The sequence below is a fragment of the Arachis ipaensis genome, chromosome B4, assembly GCF_059453495.1.
Source record: "Arachis ipaensis isolate K30076 ecotype BB chromosome B4, ASM5945349v1, whole genome shotgun sequence".
Lineage (NCBI taxonomy): Eukaryota > Viridiplantae > Streptophyta > Magnoliopsida > Fabales > Fabaceae > Arachis > Arachis ipaensis.
Genome location: NC_142439.1, coordinates 101,080,784 through 101,095,599, shown reverse-complemented (window position 1 = coordinate 101,095,599; position 14,816 = coordinate 101,080,784). Strand labels below are relative to the sequence as shown.

General features: G+C 38.9%; 1 non-coding gene across 1 annotated transcript; it reads right to left on the bottom strand.

The window, feature by feature from the left end:
• Window positions 1-3,289: 3,289 nt before the first annotated feature.
• LOC148568581 (small nucleolar RNA R71) lies at window positions 3,290-3,397 on the bottom strand. Its single transcript, XR_015882489.1, has one exon. It is a non-coding gene; the product is annotated as a small nucleolar RNA R71 (small nucleolar RNA).
• Window positions 3,398-14,816: the final 11,419 nt, after the last annotated feature.

The following is a 14,816-nucleotide window of genomic DNA, read 5'->3' as shown; positions in this document are numbered from 1 at the left end:
TAGAGTTTCTGCACTCCATAGATTAAGGTGTGGAGCTCTGCTGTTCCTCATGATTTAATGCAAAGTACTACTGTTTTATATTCAATTCAACTTATTCCGCTTCTAAGATATCCATTCGCACCCAAGAACATGATGAATGTGATGATTATGTGACGCTCATCATCATTCTCACTTATGAACGCGTGCCTGACAAACACTTCCGTTCTACATGCAAAAAGCTAGAATGAGTATCTCTTAGATATCTAATACAGAGGACCGAGTCCGAGATATTAGAATCTTCGTGGTATAAGTTAGAACCCATGGATGGCCATTCCTGAGATCCGGAAAGTCTAAACCTTGTCTGTGGTATTCGGAGTAGGATCTGGGAAGGGATGGCTGTGACGAACTTCAAACTCGCAAGTGCTGGGCGTAGTGACAGACGCAAAAGGAGGGTGAACCCTATTCCAGTATGATCGAGAACCTCCAGATGATTAGCCGTGCCGTGACAGAGCATTTGGACCTTTTTCACAGAGAGGATGGGATGTAGCCATTGACAACGGTGATGCCCTATATAAAGCTTGCCATGGAAAGGAGTAGGAAGGATTGGATGAAGACAGCAGGAAAGCAGAGGTTCAGAGGAACGAAAGCATCTCTATACACTTATCTGAAATTCTCACCAATGAATTACATAAGTATCTCTATCTTTATTTTCTGTTTATTTATTATTATTATTCGAAAACTCCATAACCATTTGATATCCGCCTGACTGAGATTTATAAGGTGACCATAGCTTGCTTCAAGCTGACAATCTCCATGGGATCGACCCTTACTCACGTAAGGTTTTATTACTTGGACGACCCAGTGCACTTGCTGGTTAGTTGTATCAAAGTTGTGACAAATTATGAATTAAGATTAGAGCACCAAGCTTTTGGAGCCATTACCAGGAATCACAATTTCGTGCACCAAGTTTTTGGCGCCGTTGCCGGGGATTGTTCGAGTTTGGACAACTAACGGTCCATCTTGTTGCTCAGATTATGTAATTTTCTTTTTGTTTTATTTTCAAAAATATTTCTTCAAAAATCTTTCAAAAAAAATTTTTCCTTTTGTTTTCGAAAATTATTCAAATTTTTTAAGAATGAATTCTAGAGTTTCATGGTAACATGTTGAAGCCTGACTGGCTGTAAAGCCATATCCAAATTCTTTTGGGATTGAGGCTTCCACTTGTCAACATAAAAGGCATTTATATGAAGTTTCAGCTGTTATATGCCTGATTTGTATCTTCTAAAGCTTGGCTGGCTAGTGAGCCATGTCTAACCCTTGGATTGGAGCTTTAGGCTAACATTGAAAGATTCCTGGAATTCTTATTAAAAATTTTGAATTTCTTATTTTCTTTTTCCTATATGTTTTTTGAAAAAAATTTAAAAGAAAATACAAAAAAAAATCATAAAATCATAAAATCAAAAATATTTTATGTTGTTTGTTTGAATCTTGAGTCAATTTTCATATTTGGTGTCAATTGCATTTTTTCTAAATATTCTTTATGCATTTTTTCGAAAATTCATACAGTCATAGTGTTCTTCATGATCTTCAAGTTGTTCTTGGCCAGTCTTCTTGTTTGATCTTTATATTTTCTTGTTTTGTGTCTTTTCTTGTTTCTCATATGCATTCTTGCATTCATAGTGTCTATACATGAAAAATTTCTAAGTTTGGTGTCTTGCATATTTTCTTTTCTTGAAAATTTTTCAAAAATAAGTTCTTGGTGTTCATCTTGACATTCAAAGTGTTCTTAGTGTTCATCTTGACATTCAAAGTGTTCTTGCATGCATCACATGTTTTGATCCAAAATTTTCATGCATTGCATCATTTTTCATGTTTTTCTCTCTCATCATTAAAAATTCAAAAATAAAAAATATCTTCCCCTTTTTCTTCTCATAAATTCGAAAATTTGAGTTGACTTTTTCAAAACTTTTTAAAATTTAGTTGTTTCTTATGAGTCAAATCAAATTTTCAATTTAAAAATCTTATCTTTTTCAAAATCTTTTTCAAAAATCATATCTTTTTCATTTTTCTTATTTATTTTCGAAAATTTTAAAAATATTTTTCTAAACTCTTTTTCTTAATTTTATATCATATTTTCGAAAATATCATCAACAATTAATGTTTTGATTCAAAAAATTCAAGTTTGTTACTTACTTGTTAAGAAAGATTCAAACTTTAAGTTCTAGAATCATATCTTGTGATTTCTTGTGAATCAAGTCATTAATTGTGATTTTAAAAATTAAATCTTTTTCAACACTAATTTCAATCATATCTTTTCAAAAATATCTTTTTATCCTATCTTTTTCAAATATCTTTTCTAACTTCTTATCTTCTTATCTTTTCAAAATTGAATTTCAAATCTTTTTCAACTAACTAATTGACTTTTTGTTTGTTTCTTATCTTTTTCAAAACTACCTAACTAACTATCCCTCTCTAATTTTCAAAAAAACCTCCCTCTTTTTCAAAAATTCTTTTAATTAATTAATTGTTTCAACTTTTAATTTTAATTTTAATTTTATCTTAATTTTCGAAAATCATCAACTCCTTTTAAAAAAATTATTTTCGAAATTCTCTTCTCCCTCACCCTCTTCTATTTATTTAATTACTTACTAACACTTCTCTTCATCTCATATCTCTGCTCTCTTCACCCTTGTGTTTGGATTCTCCTCCCTTCTCTTTCCTTACATTACATTCTTTTCTTCTTCTACTCACACAAAGGAATCTCTATACTGTGACATAGAGGATTCCATATTTTCTTTGTTATTCCCTTCTTTTTCATATGAGCAGGAGCAAGGACAAGAACATTCTTGTTGAAGCAGACCCTGAACCTGAAAGGACTCTGAAGAGGAAACTAAGAGAAGCTAAAATACAACAATCCAGAGACAAACTTACAGGAATTTTTGAACAGGAAGAGGAGATGGCAGCCGAAAATAATAATAATGCAAGGAGGATGCTTGGTGACTTTACTGCACCAAATTCCAACTTACATGGAAGAAACATCTCCATCCCTACCATTGGAGCAAACAATTTTGAGCTTAATCCTCAATTAGTTTCTCTGATGCAACAAAACTGCAAGTTTCATGGACTTCCATCTGAAGATCTTTTTTAGCTCTTAACTGAATTCTTGCAGATATGTGATACTGTTAAGACTAATGGAGTAGATCCTGAAGTCTACAGGCTCATGCTTTTCCCGTTTGCTGTAAGAGACAGAGCTAGAATATGGTTGGACTCTCAACCTAAGGATAGCCTGAACTCTTGGGATAAGCTGAGTAAGCTTAGAGTGGATGTTCAAACCTTCAGATAGAAAGAAGGTGAATCCCTCTATGAAGCTTGGGAGAGATACAAGCAACTGACCAAAAAGTGTCCTTCTGACATGCTTTCAGAATAGACCATCCTGGATATATTCTATGATGGTCTGTCTGAATTAGCTAAGATGTCATTGGATACTTCTGCAGGTGGATCCATTCACCTAAAGAAAACACCTGCAGAAGCTCAAGAACTCATTGACATGGTTGCTAACAACCAGTTTATGTACACTTCTGAGAGGAATCCTGTGAATAATGGGACGCCTAAGAAGAAGGGAGTTCTTGAAATTGATACTCTGAATGCCATATTGGCTCAGAATAAAATATTGGCTCAGAATAAAATATTGACTCAGCAAGTCAATATGATTTCTCAGAGTCTGAATGGAATGCAAGCTGCATCCAACAGTACTCAAGAGGCATCTTTTGCAGAAGAGGCTTATGATCCTGAGAACCCTGCAATAGCAGAGGTAAATTACATGGGTGAACCCTATGGGAACACTTATAATCCCTCATGGAGAAATCACCCAAATCTCTCATGGAAGGATCAACAAAAGCCTCAACAAGGCTTTAATAATGGTGGAAGAAACAAGTTTAACAATAGTAAACCTTTTCCATCATCCACTCAGCAACAGACAGAGAATTTTGAACAAAATACATCTAATTTAGCAAACTTAGTCTCTGATCTATCTAAGGCCACTTTGAGTTTCATGAATGAAACAAGGTCCTCCATTAGAAATTTGGAGGCACAAGTGGGCCAGCTGAGTAAGAAGATCACTGATACCCCTCCAAGTGCTCTCCCAAGCAATACAAAAAAAAATCCAAAAGGAGAGTGCAAGGCCATTGAATTGACCATCATGGCCGAACCCACAAGAGAGGAGGAGGACATGAATCCCAATGAGGAAGACCTCCTGGGACATCCAATGATCAATAAGGAGTTTTCCTCTGACGAACCAAAGGAATCTGAGACTCATCTAGAGACCATAGAGATTCCATTGAACCTCCTTATGCCATTCAAGAGCTCTGATGAGTATTCCTCTTCTGAAGAGAATGAGGATGTCACTGAAGAGCAAGTTGCCAAGTTCCTTGGTGCAATCATGAAGCTGAATGCCAATTTATTTGGTAAAGAGACTTGGGGAGATGAACCTCCCCTGTTCACCAATGAACTAAATGTATTGGATCAACTGACATTGCCTCAGAAGAAACAGGATCCTGGAAAGTTCCTAATACCTTGTACCATAGGCACCATAACCTTTGAGAAGGCTCTATGTGACCTTAGGTCACGAATAAACCTCATGCCACTCTTTGTAATGGAGAAACTGGGAATCTTTGAGGTGCTAGCTGCCAGAATCTCATTAGAGATGGCAGACAACCCAAGAAAAGAGGCTTATGGACAAGTAGAGGACATGTTAGTAAAGGTTGAAGGCCTTTACATCCCTGCTGATTTCATAATCCTGGATACTGGGAAGGATGAGGATGAATCCATCATTCTTGGAAGACCCTTCCTAGCCACAGCAAGAGCTGTGATTGATGTAGACAGAGGTGAACTAGTCCTTCAATTGAATGAGGACTCCCTTGTGTTTAAAACTCAAGATCATCCTTCTGTAAACATGGAAAAGAGGCACAGTAAGCTTCTCTCAGTACAGAGTCAACTAAAGCCCCCACAGTCAAACTCTAAGTTTGGTGTTGGGAGGCCTCAGCCAAACTCTAAGTTTGGTGTTGAACTCCCATATCCAAACTCTAAGTTTGGTGTTGGAAGTCTATAAAATTGACCTGATCACCTGTGTGGCTCCATGAGAGACCACTATCAAGCTATTGACATTAAAGAAGTGCTTGTTGGGAGGCAACCCAATTTTTTTTATCTAATTTTATTTTTATTTTTATTATTCTTTCATGTTTTATTAGGTTCATGATCATGTGGAGTCACAAAATAAATAGAAAAATAAAAAACAGAATCAAAAATAGCAGAAGAAAAATCACACCCTGGAGGAAGGGCATACTGGCATTTAAACGCCAGTAAGGAGCATCTGGCTGGCGTTCAACGCCAGAACAGAGCATGGATCTGGCGTTGAACGCCCAAAACAAGCAGCATCCTGGCGTTCAGATGCCAGGAATGCACACTAAGGAAAGCTGGCACTGAACGCCAGAAACAAGCGTAGAACTGGCGTTCAACGCCAGAAACATGCTGCATCTGGGTGATGAACACCCAGAACAAGCACCAATTCGGCGTTTAAACGCCAGAATTGCATGCAAAGGCATTTTACATGCCTAATTGGTGCAAGGATGCAATTCCTTGACACCTCAGGATCTGTGGACCCCACAGGATCCCCACCTACCTCCACTCATACTCTCCCCTCTTCTCATTCATCGTCTCTTCCCAATAAACACCCTTCCCCAAAACTCTTCACCAATCACCTCAATCTCTCTCTTCCCTATTACCCATTCACCACTCACATCCACCCACTCTTCCCCATAAACCTACCTTATAAACCCCACCTACCTTCAAAATTCAAAATCACTTTCCCACCCAAACCCACCCTAAATGGCCGAACCTAACCCCTCTCCCTACACTATATAAACCCCTCCATTCTTCTTCATTTTCACACAACACAACCCTCTCTTCCTCTTCTTGGCAGAAACACAAACCTCTCTCCCTCTCCTCCATTTCTTCTTCTCCTTCATCTCTTCTTTCTTCTCTTACTCGAGGGCAAGCAATATTCTAAGTTTGGTATGGTAAAAGCATAGCTTTTTTGTTTTTCCATTACCATTGATGGCACCTAAGACTAGAGAATCCTCTAGAAAAGGGAAAGGGAAGACAAAAGCTTCCACCTCCGAGTCATGGGAGATGGAAAGATTCATCTCCAAAGCCCATCAAGACCACTTCTATGATGTTGTAGCCAAGAAGAAGGTGATCCCCGAGGTGCCTTTCAAACTCAAGAAAAATGAGTATCCGGAGATCTGACATGAGATCCATAGAAGAGGTTGGGAAGTTCTAACAAACCCCATCCAACAAGTCAGAATTCTAATGGTTCAAGAGTTCTATGCTAATGCATGGATCACTAGGAACCATGATCAAAGTAAGAACCCAAACCCAAAGAATTATCTCACCATGGTTCGGGGGAAATACTTAGATTTTAGTCTAGAAAATGTGATGTTGGCGTTCAACTTGCCAATGATGGAAGAGAACGCACGCCCCTACACAAAAAGAGTCAACTTTGATCAAAGGTTGGACCAAGTGCTCATAGACATATGTGTGGAAGGAGCTCAATGGAAGATTGACTCAAAAGGCAAACCGGTTCAACTGAGAAGACTGGACCTTAAGCCTGTAGCTAGAGGATGGTTGGAGTTCATTCAACGCTCAATCATTCCCACTAGCAACCGGTCTGAAGTTACTATAGACCGGGCCATCATGATCCATAGCATCATGATTGGAGAAGAGGTGGAGGTTCATGAGATTATACCCCAAGAACTCTACAAGGTGGCTGACAAGTCCTCCACTATGGCAAGGTTAGCTTTTCCTCACCTCATTTGCCATCTATGCAATTCAGCTGGGATTGACATAGAGGGAGATATCCTCATTGATAAGGACAAGCCCATCACTAAGAAAAGAATGGAGCAAATAAGAGAGCCTATTCATGGATCTCAAGAGACGCATGAAGAAGCTCATCACCAAGAAATCCCTGAGATGCCTCAAAGGATGCACTTTCCTCCACAGAACTTTTGGGAGCAAATCAATACCTCCCTAGGAGAACTGAGTTCCAACATGGGACAACTAAGGGTGGAACATCAAGAGCACTCAATCATCCTCCATGAAATTAGAGAAGATCAAAGAGCTATGAGGGAGGAGCAACAAAGATAAGGAAGAGACATAGAAGAGCTCAAGGACATCATTGGTTCCTCAAGAAGGAAACGCCACCATCACTAAGGTGGACTCATTCCTTGTTCTTAAATTTTCTGTTTTTCATTTTCTTATGTTAAATATTTATCTATGTTTGTGTCTTTATTACATGATCATTAGTGTCTAAGTGTCTATGCCTTAAAGTAGTGAATATGAATCCATCACCTCTCTTAAATGAAAAATGTTTTAAAAACAAAAGAACAAGAAGTACATGGTTTCGAATTCATCCTTGAACTTAGTTTAATTATATTGATGTGGAGACAATACTTTTTGTTTTCTGAATGAATGCTTGAACAGAGCATATGTCTTTTGAAGTTGGTGTTTTAGAATGTTAAATATGTTGGCTCTTGAAAGAATGATGAACAGGAGACATGTTATTTGATAATCTGAAAAATCATAAAAATGATTCTTGAAGTAAGAAAAAGCAGTGAATACAAAGCTTGCAGAGAAAAAAAATTGGCAAAAAAAAAATAGAAAAAGAAAAAGCAAGCAGAAAAAGCCAAAAGCTCTAAAAACCAAAAGGCAAGAGCAAAAAGCCAATAACCCTTAAAACCAAAAGGCAAGGGTAAATAAGAAGGATCCCAAGGCTTTGAGCATCAGTGGATAGGAGGGCCTAAAGGAATAAAATCCTGGCCTAAGCGGCTAAACCAAGCTGTCCCTAACCATGTGCTTGTGGCGTGAAGGTGTCAAGTGAAAACTTGAGACTGAGCGGTTAAAGTCAAGGTCCAAAGCGAAAAGAGAGTGTGCCTAAGAACCCTGGACACCTCTAATTGGGGACTTTAGCAAAGCTGAGTCACAATCTGAAAAGGTTCACCCAGTTATGTGTCTGTGGCATTTATGTATCCGGTGGTAATACTGGAAAACAAAGTGCTTAGGGCCACGACCAAGACTCATAAAGTAGCTGTGTTCAAGAATCAACATACTGAACTAGGAGAATCAATAACACTATCTGAACTCTGAGTTCCTATAGATGCCAATCATTCTGAACCTCAATGGATAAAGTGAGATGCCAAAACTTTTCAAGAGGCAAAAAGCTACAAGTCCCGCTCATCTGATTGGAGCTATGTTTCATTGATAGTTTGGAATTTATAGTATATTCTCTTCTTTTTATCCTATTTGATTTTCAGTTGCTTGGGGACAAGCAACAATTTAAGTTTGGTGTTGTGATGAGCGGATAATTTATACGCTTTTTGGCATTGTTTTTAGTATGTTTTTAGTAGGATCTAGTTACTTTTAGGGATGTTTTTATTAGTTTTTATCTTAAATTCCCATTTCTGGACTTTACTATAAGTTTTTGTATTTTTCTGTGATTTCAGGTATTTTCTGGCTGAAATTGAGGGACTTGAGCAAAAATCAGATTCAGAGGTTGAAGAAGGACTGCTGATGTTGTTGGATTCTGACCTCCCTGCACTCAAAGTGGATTGTCTGTAGCTACAAAACTCCAAATGGCGCGCTCTTAACGGCATTGGAAAGTAGACATCCAGGGCTTTCCAGCAATATATAATAGTCCATACTTTGCCCGAGTTTAGATGACGCAAAAGGGCGTTGAACGCCAGTTCTACGCTGTAGTCTGGAGTTAAAACGCCAGAAACACGTCACGAACCAGAGTTGAATGCCAAAAATACGTTACAACTTGGCGTTCAACTCCAAAAGAAGCCTCTGCACGTGTAAACTTTAAGCTCAGCCCAAGCACACACCAAGTGGGCCCCAGAAGTGGATTTATGCATCAATTATTTACTTCTGTAAACCCTAGTAGCTAGTCTAGTATATATAGAACTTTTTATCATTGTATTCAGAGTCTTGGTTACTCCGGTTCCCCTCTGGAGCCGAGACCAATGAACTCCATTATCACTTATGTATTTTCAATGGTAGAGTTTCTGCACTCCATAGATTAAGGTGTGGAGCTCTGCTGTTCCTCATGATTTAATGCAAAGTACTACTGTTTTATATTCAATTCAACTTATTCCGCTTCTAAGATATCCATTCGCACCCAAGAACATGATGAATGTGATGATTATGTGATGCTCATCATCATTCTCACTTATGAACGCGTGCTTGACGAACACTTTCGTTCTACATGCAACAAGCTAGAATGAGTATCTCTTAGATATCTAATACAGAGGACCGAGTCCGAGATATTAGAATCTTCGTGGTATAAGTTAGAACCCATGGATGGCCATTCCTGAGATCCAGAAAGTCTAAACCTTGTCTGTGGTATTTCGAGTAGAATCTGGGAAGGGATGGCTGTGACGAACTTCAAACTCGCAAGTGCTGGGCGTAGTGATAGAGGCAAAAGGAGGGTGAACCCTATTCCAGTATGATCGAGAACCTCCAGATGATTAGCTGTGCCGTGACAGAGCATTTGGACCTTTTTCACAGAGAGGATGGGATGTAGCCATTGACAACGGTGATGCCCTATATAAAGCTTGCCATGGAAAGGAGTAGGAAGGATTGGATGAAGACAGCAGGAAAGCAGAGGTTCAGAGGAACGAAAGCATCTCTATACACTTATCTGAAATTCTCACCAATGAATTACATAAGTATCTCTATCTTTATTTTCTATTTATTTATTATTATTATTCGAAAACTCCATAACCATTTGATATCCGCCTGACTGAGATTTACAAGGTGACCATAGCTTGCTTCAAGCTGACAATCTCCGTGGTATCGACCCTTACTCACGTAAGGTTTTATTACTTGGACGACCCAGTGCACTTGCTGGTTAGTTGTATCGAAGTTGTGACAAATTATGAATTAAGATTAGAGCACCAAGCTTTTGGAGCCATTACCAGGAATCACAATTTTATGCACCAAGAGCGTAAGCTAGTGATGCTTTCGGCTACTGGACTTTCGCCATCTAGGGTGCAGCACTCCACCGCTTCGCCTAGCAGCACGATGCTTGTAGACGAGGTAGAATTATAATAATTTGTTGGGTAAAGTATATTTTTTGACCCTAAAGTTTGTCAAAAGTTTTAAAAATACCTCTAAGTTTTATTTTGCTTCAATTTTGTCCCAAAAGTTTTCGATTTGCATCAAATATACCCTCAACAGCTAAATTTTCAAAAAATTTAAGACCAATTTAACAATAATGCATGAAAATTATGCTTCATTTGTTTGTATTGAAAGGTTGATTTTATGAAATTATTGTTGAATTGGTTTTAAATTTTTTAAAAATTAGCCGTCAGGGGTATATTTGATACAAATCGAAAACTTCTTGGACAAAATTGAAACAAAATAAAACTTAGGGGTATTTTTAAAACTTTTGTCAAACTTTAAGGACAAAAAGTATACTTTACCCTAATTTGTTTAAATCCAAGACATAAACAAAGACAAGGATGCGTCGCTGTGCAAATCTGCAAATCAGGCGCACGCGTCAGATACGCGCACGCGTCGCTCCTCGCTAGTCATCTCCTTTAATTCTTTTGCTCCTTCCATTTGTGCAAGCTTCCTCTCCATCCTCTAAGCCATTCCTACCCTATATAGCCTTCTTCTTTTTTTCTGCGGAAACTCCATCAAATCCATCCGAATGATGCCTAAAATAAACAGAATTGCACAAGACTCAAAGTAGCATCCAAAGTGGCTAAAAGATAATTAATTCTTGATTAAACTCAACAAATTAAATGCAAATTCACTAGGAAAAGATAGGAAAGATGCTCACGCATCACAACACCAAACTTGAATTGTTGCTTGTCCTCAAGAAACCAAAATAAGTGCAAGATTAAGATGTGAATTTTCATGAGAAGTGAGAGTTTAGTTATGCTTGTGTCTCTTCTTAAAGTGGAATTTATCTATTGCAATTCTGAACAGTTTTGGCATCTCACACTCCTTTGAATCAGAGGAATGTCAATGTCATGCGGAATTAGAATCTGGATCATTTTATGAGTTCTCTGATCTTTATACCTCAGTTAAATCCTTGAACACAACAGATGTCCTTTAATTCTCAATTAACTGGTGCTTTGCACCTTGAGCCTAGCCGTGACTTTAAATGTTCTGTCTCAAGGGTTAATTGACACAAGAACACCACAAGCACTTAACTGGGAAACTCTTTTGAAGTTCTTATTTTTTTCTTTCAGCTATTCCCAGACAGTGGTGCTCAAAGCCTTTGGCATACTCTACTAGTTGCAGTTGATCTCGACTATAAATGTTCTGTCTCAAGGATTACTTGACACAAGAACACCACAAGCATATGACTATGGAAACAACTCTTTGAGATTTTAATCATGTCTGACCTCCCTAGTCATTTATGCTCAGAGACTTGGACATTGCTTTTATATCCTCTCTTTTTTTTTTGCTGTTTCTTTTGCTTCAAGGATTAACTGTCACAAATTTTCAGAAGATTCATAATACTTCTCTAAATTTCTTTTCCTTATACGTCAACATTCATTGATTCAAATTCAAACATGCACGGTTTATGTCATGCATTCAGAATTACAGAGAACACCACTACATTTAATTAAATGAGACTAGTCTAAAAAAAATAAACTCAATTTCTCATGCATTACATCCCCTTTTCTTCTTTCTTTTTGATTTTAAGCTCAGTGGGTAATACATGAGACACCTTTCGCAATTAAAGTAACTAACAGAAATTTTGAAAATAACAGAACTAAACTAGAACCTAGGAATTTATCTAATAAAGGATCATGCAATAAACGAGACAAAATAGCAAAAGACCGGAACATAACATAGTGAGAGCGAGAAAGAATATAGAATGAAAGGAATTCAACCACCTCAGTTATCCTAGTGGCCGTTTTATTCTTCAGGGTGTGCTCCTCTGTGAAGATGATTCGCCTCCCTTTGGTACCACAAAATTAAACAGGAAAACCAACAGCGAAGCGACAACACCAAACTTAAAGGTTTGCTTGTCCTCAAGCAAAGAAGAACTGAAAACAAAAACAAATAGTATGATGAAAGAAGAATAAAAGGATAAAAGAACAAGAGAGAATTAGGATTTGGGAGGGAGAGAGAATGAAAATCAGAACTGGGCGGCGCACTAGTGGAGTTGTGCGGCGCATGCGATGCGTACGCGTACAGCACGCGTACGCGTGGGTCGCCCGATTTTGAAAGTGACGTGTAAGCGTCTGGCACGCGTATGCGTGCCCTTGGTTGTGTGAATCGCGCGAAGGCGGCTGCGGGCACGCACAACTCTCTGTTCGCGTGGCCTGGGAACCAAAATTCTCATATGATGCGTACGCGTCATTAACGCGCATGCGTGGATGGCCATTTATGCAAAGTACGCGCACGCTTGATCAAGTTTGTGCCTCTAGCACAGTTCCAGGCCCAAGCCAACACAACTTTCTACCCAAACACTCGTTGACGCCGATTTTCAAGGTCACGCGTACGCGTTAGGTACGCGCACGCGTGGTTGGCTAAAAGCGCAAATGACGCGCACGCGTGAATGACGTGTACGTGTGGGCTCGCATGTGCGCAAGGCACGCCACTAGCACCACTCCTGCCCAACTCTCTGTTTAATTTTTATTTTTCTCACACTCACATATGACGCGTGCGCGTCGTGTGCTCTTTTTTTTTTTAGGCAAAAAGTTTTTCGAAGTGTTCGGTTCCTGTTCTAAAATAGCTGCAAGATCATAACACACGTAAAACGAAAGAAAAAATGTAAAAACTCAATAAAAATCAAATAAATTAGAAAATCACCACTACAAAAAATAACTAAGGATACAAATTTATCGGGTTGCCTCCCGACAAGCACTTCTTTAACGTCACTATCTTGACGGTCAGTTCTGCTAATTCAGCAGATGAGCGGACCTCTGTCAATTGATCTCGCCTCCAAAATAGTGCTTCAACCTCTGGCCATTCACTGTAAATTTCCTGTCAGAATTCTCTTCTTGTATTTCCACATGACCATATGGTGAAGCTCTGGTAACCACAAACGGTCCTGACCACCGGGATTCAGCTTCCCGGGAAAGAGTTTGAGCCTTGAATTATACAGAAGCACTCTCTGTCCAGGCTCAAAGACTCTGATGGTAATCTTCTTATCGTGCAATAACTTGGTTCTCCCCTTATAGAGCTTGGCATTCTCATAGGCTGAATATCTAAATTCATCAAGCTCATTCAACTGAAGCATTCGCTTAATTCCTGCAACTTCTGAATCAAGATTCAGATACCTGATTGCCCAGTAAGCTTTATGCTCTAGCTCAACTGGCAAGTGACAGGCTTTGCCATAGACCAATTGATAAGGGGACATACCAATAGGAGTCTTGTAAGCTGTACGGTATCCCCATAGAGCATCATCAAGCTTCCTAGACCAGTCCTTTCTTGAAACACTGACGGTCTTCTCTAGAATCCTCTTGAGTTCCCTGTTGGAAACATCAACCTGTCCACTTGTCTGAGGGTGATAGGTGGTTGCCATTTTATAACGGACTCCATATCTTTGTAGAAGAGAGTCCAGCTATCTGTTACAGAAGTGACTTCCTCCATCACTAATGAGTGTCCTTGGAACACCAAACCGGCTAAAGATATATCTCTGAAGAAAACTCATTACCACCTTGGCATCATTAGTGTGTAGAGCCACAGCTTCCACCCACTTGGACACATAATCAACTGCCACTAAGATATAGTTGTTTGAATGTGAGGGTGGGAAAGGTCCCATGAAATCAATACCCCATACATCAAACAATTCAACCTCAAGAATCCCCTACTGTGGCAGTTCATGGTTGGCAGGGAGATTTGTGGCTTTTTCACATCTGTCACAGTGCTTCACAAATTCTCTTGAATCTCTGAAGAGAGTCGGCCAATAAAACCCGCTCTGAAGGACCTTTGTAGCTGTCCTTTCACCACCAAAGTGTCCTCCATAATCAGAACCATGACAGTGCCAGAGAATCTGCTGTTTTTCCTCATTCGGGACACATCTCCGGATTAAACCATCTGAAAACCTTTTAAAAAGGTACGGTTCCTCCTAAATGTAGTACTTTGCATCAGTCAATAGCTTCTTTACTTATTGCCTACTGTACTCCTTTGGAATAAAATTCATGGTTTTGTAATTCACAATGTCTGCAAACCATGGAGCCTGCTGAATAAGGAATAATTGCTCATCCAGAAATGTCTCAGTCATAGCTGTGGGTGGTTGTACTCCTGCTTCAGGCTCAATTCGGGAGAGATGGTCAGCTACTTGATTTTCTGACCCTTTCCTATCTTTTATCTCAATATCAAACTCCTGAAGGAGTAACACCCATCTGATTAATCTTGGTTTAGAATCCTGTTTTGTTAGAAGGCACTTCAAAGCAGCATGATCAGTATAAACAATAACCTTAGAACCAATTAAATAAGACCTAAACTTATCAACAGCATACACAATAGCTAATAATTATTTTTCTGTAGTTGTGTAATTCTTTTGGGAATCATTTAACACACGGCTAGCATAGTAAATGACATCTATAAGCTTGCCATGCCTTTGTCCTAAAACAGCTCCTATAGCAAAATCACTAGCATCACACATCAACTCAAATGGTAAATCCCAGTCAGGGAGAGCTATGATGGGAGCAGAGGTAAGGTTTGCTTTTAGAGTTTCAAAAGCATGCAGGCAATCAAAATCAAAGACACAAAGAACATCAACAACCAATAGGTTGCTTAATGGTTTAGCAATT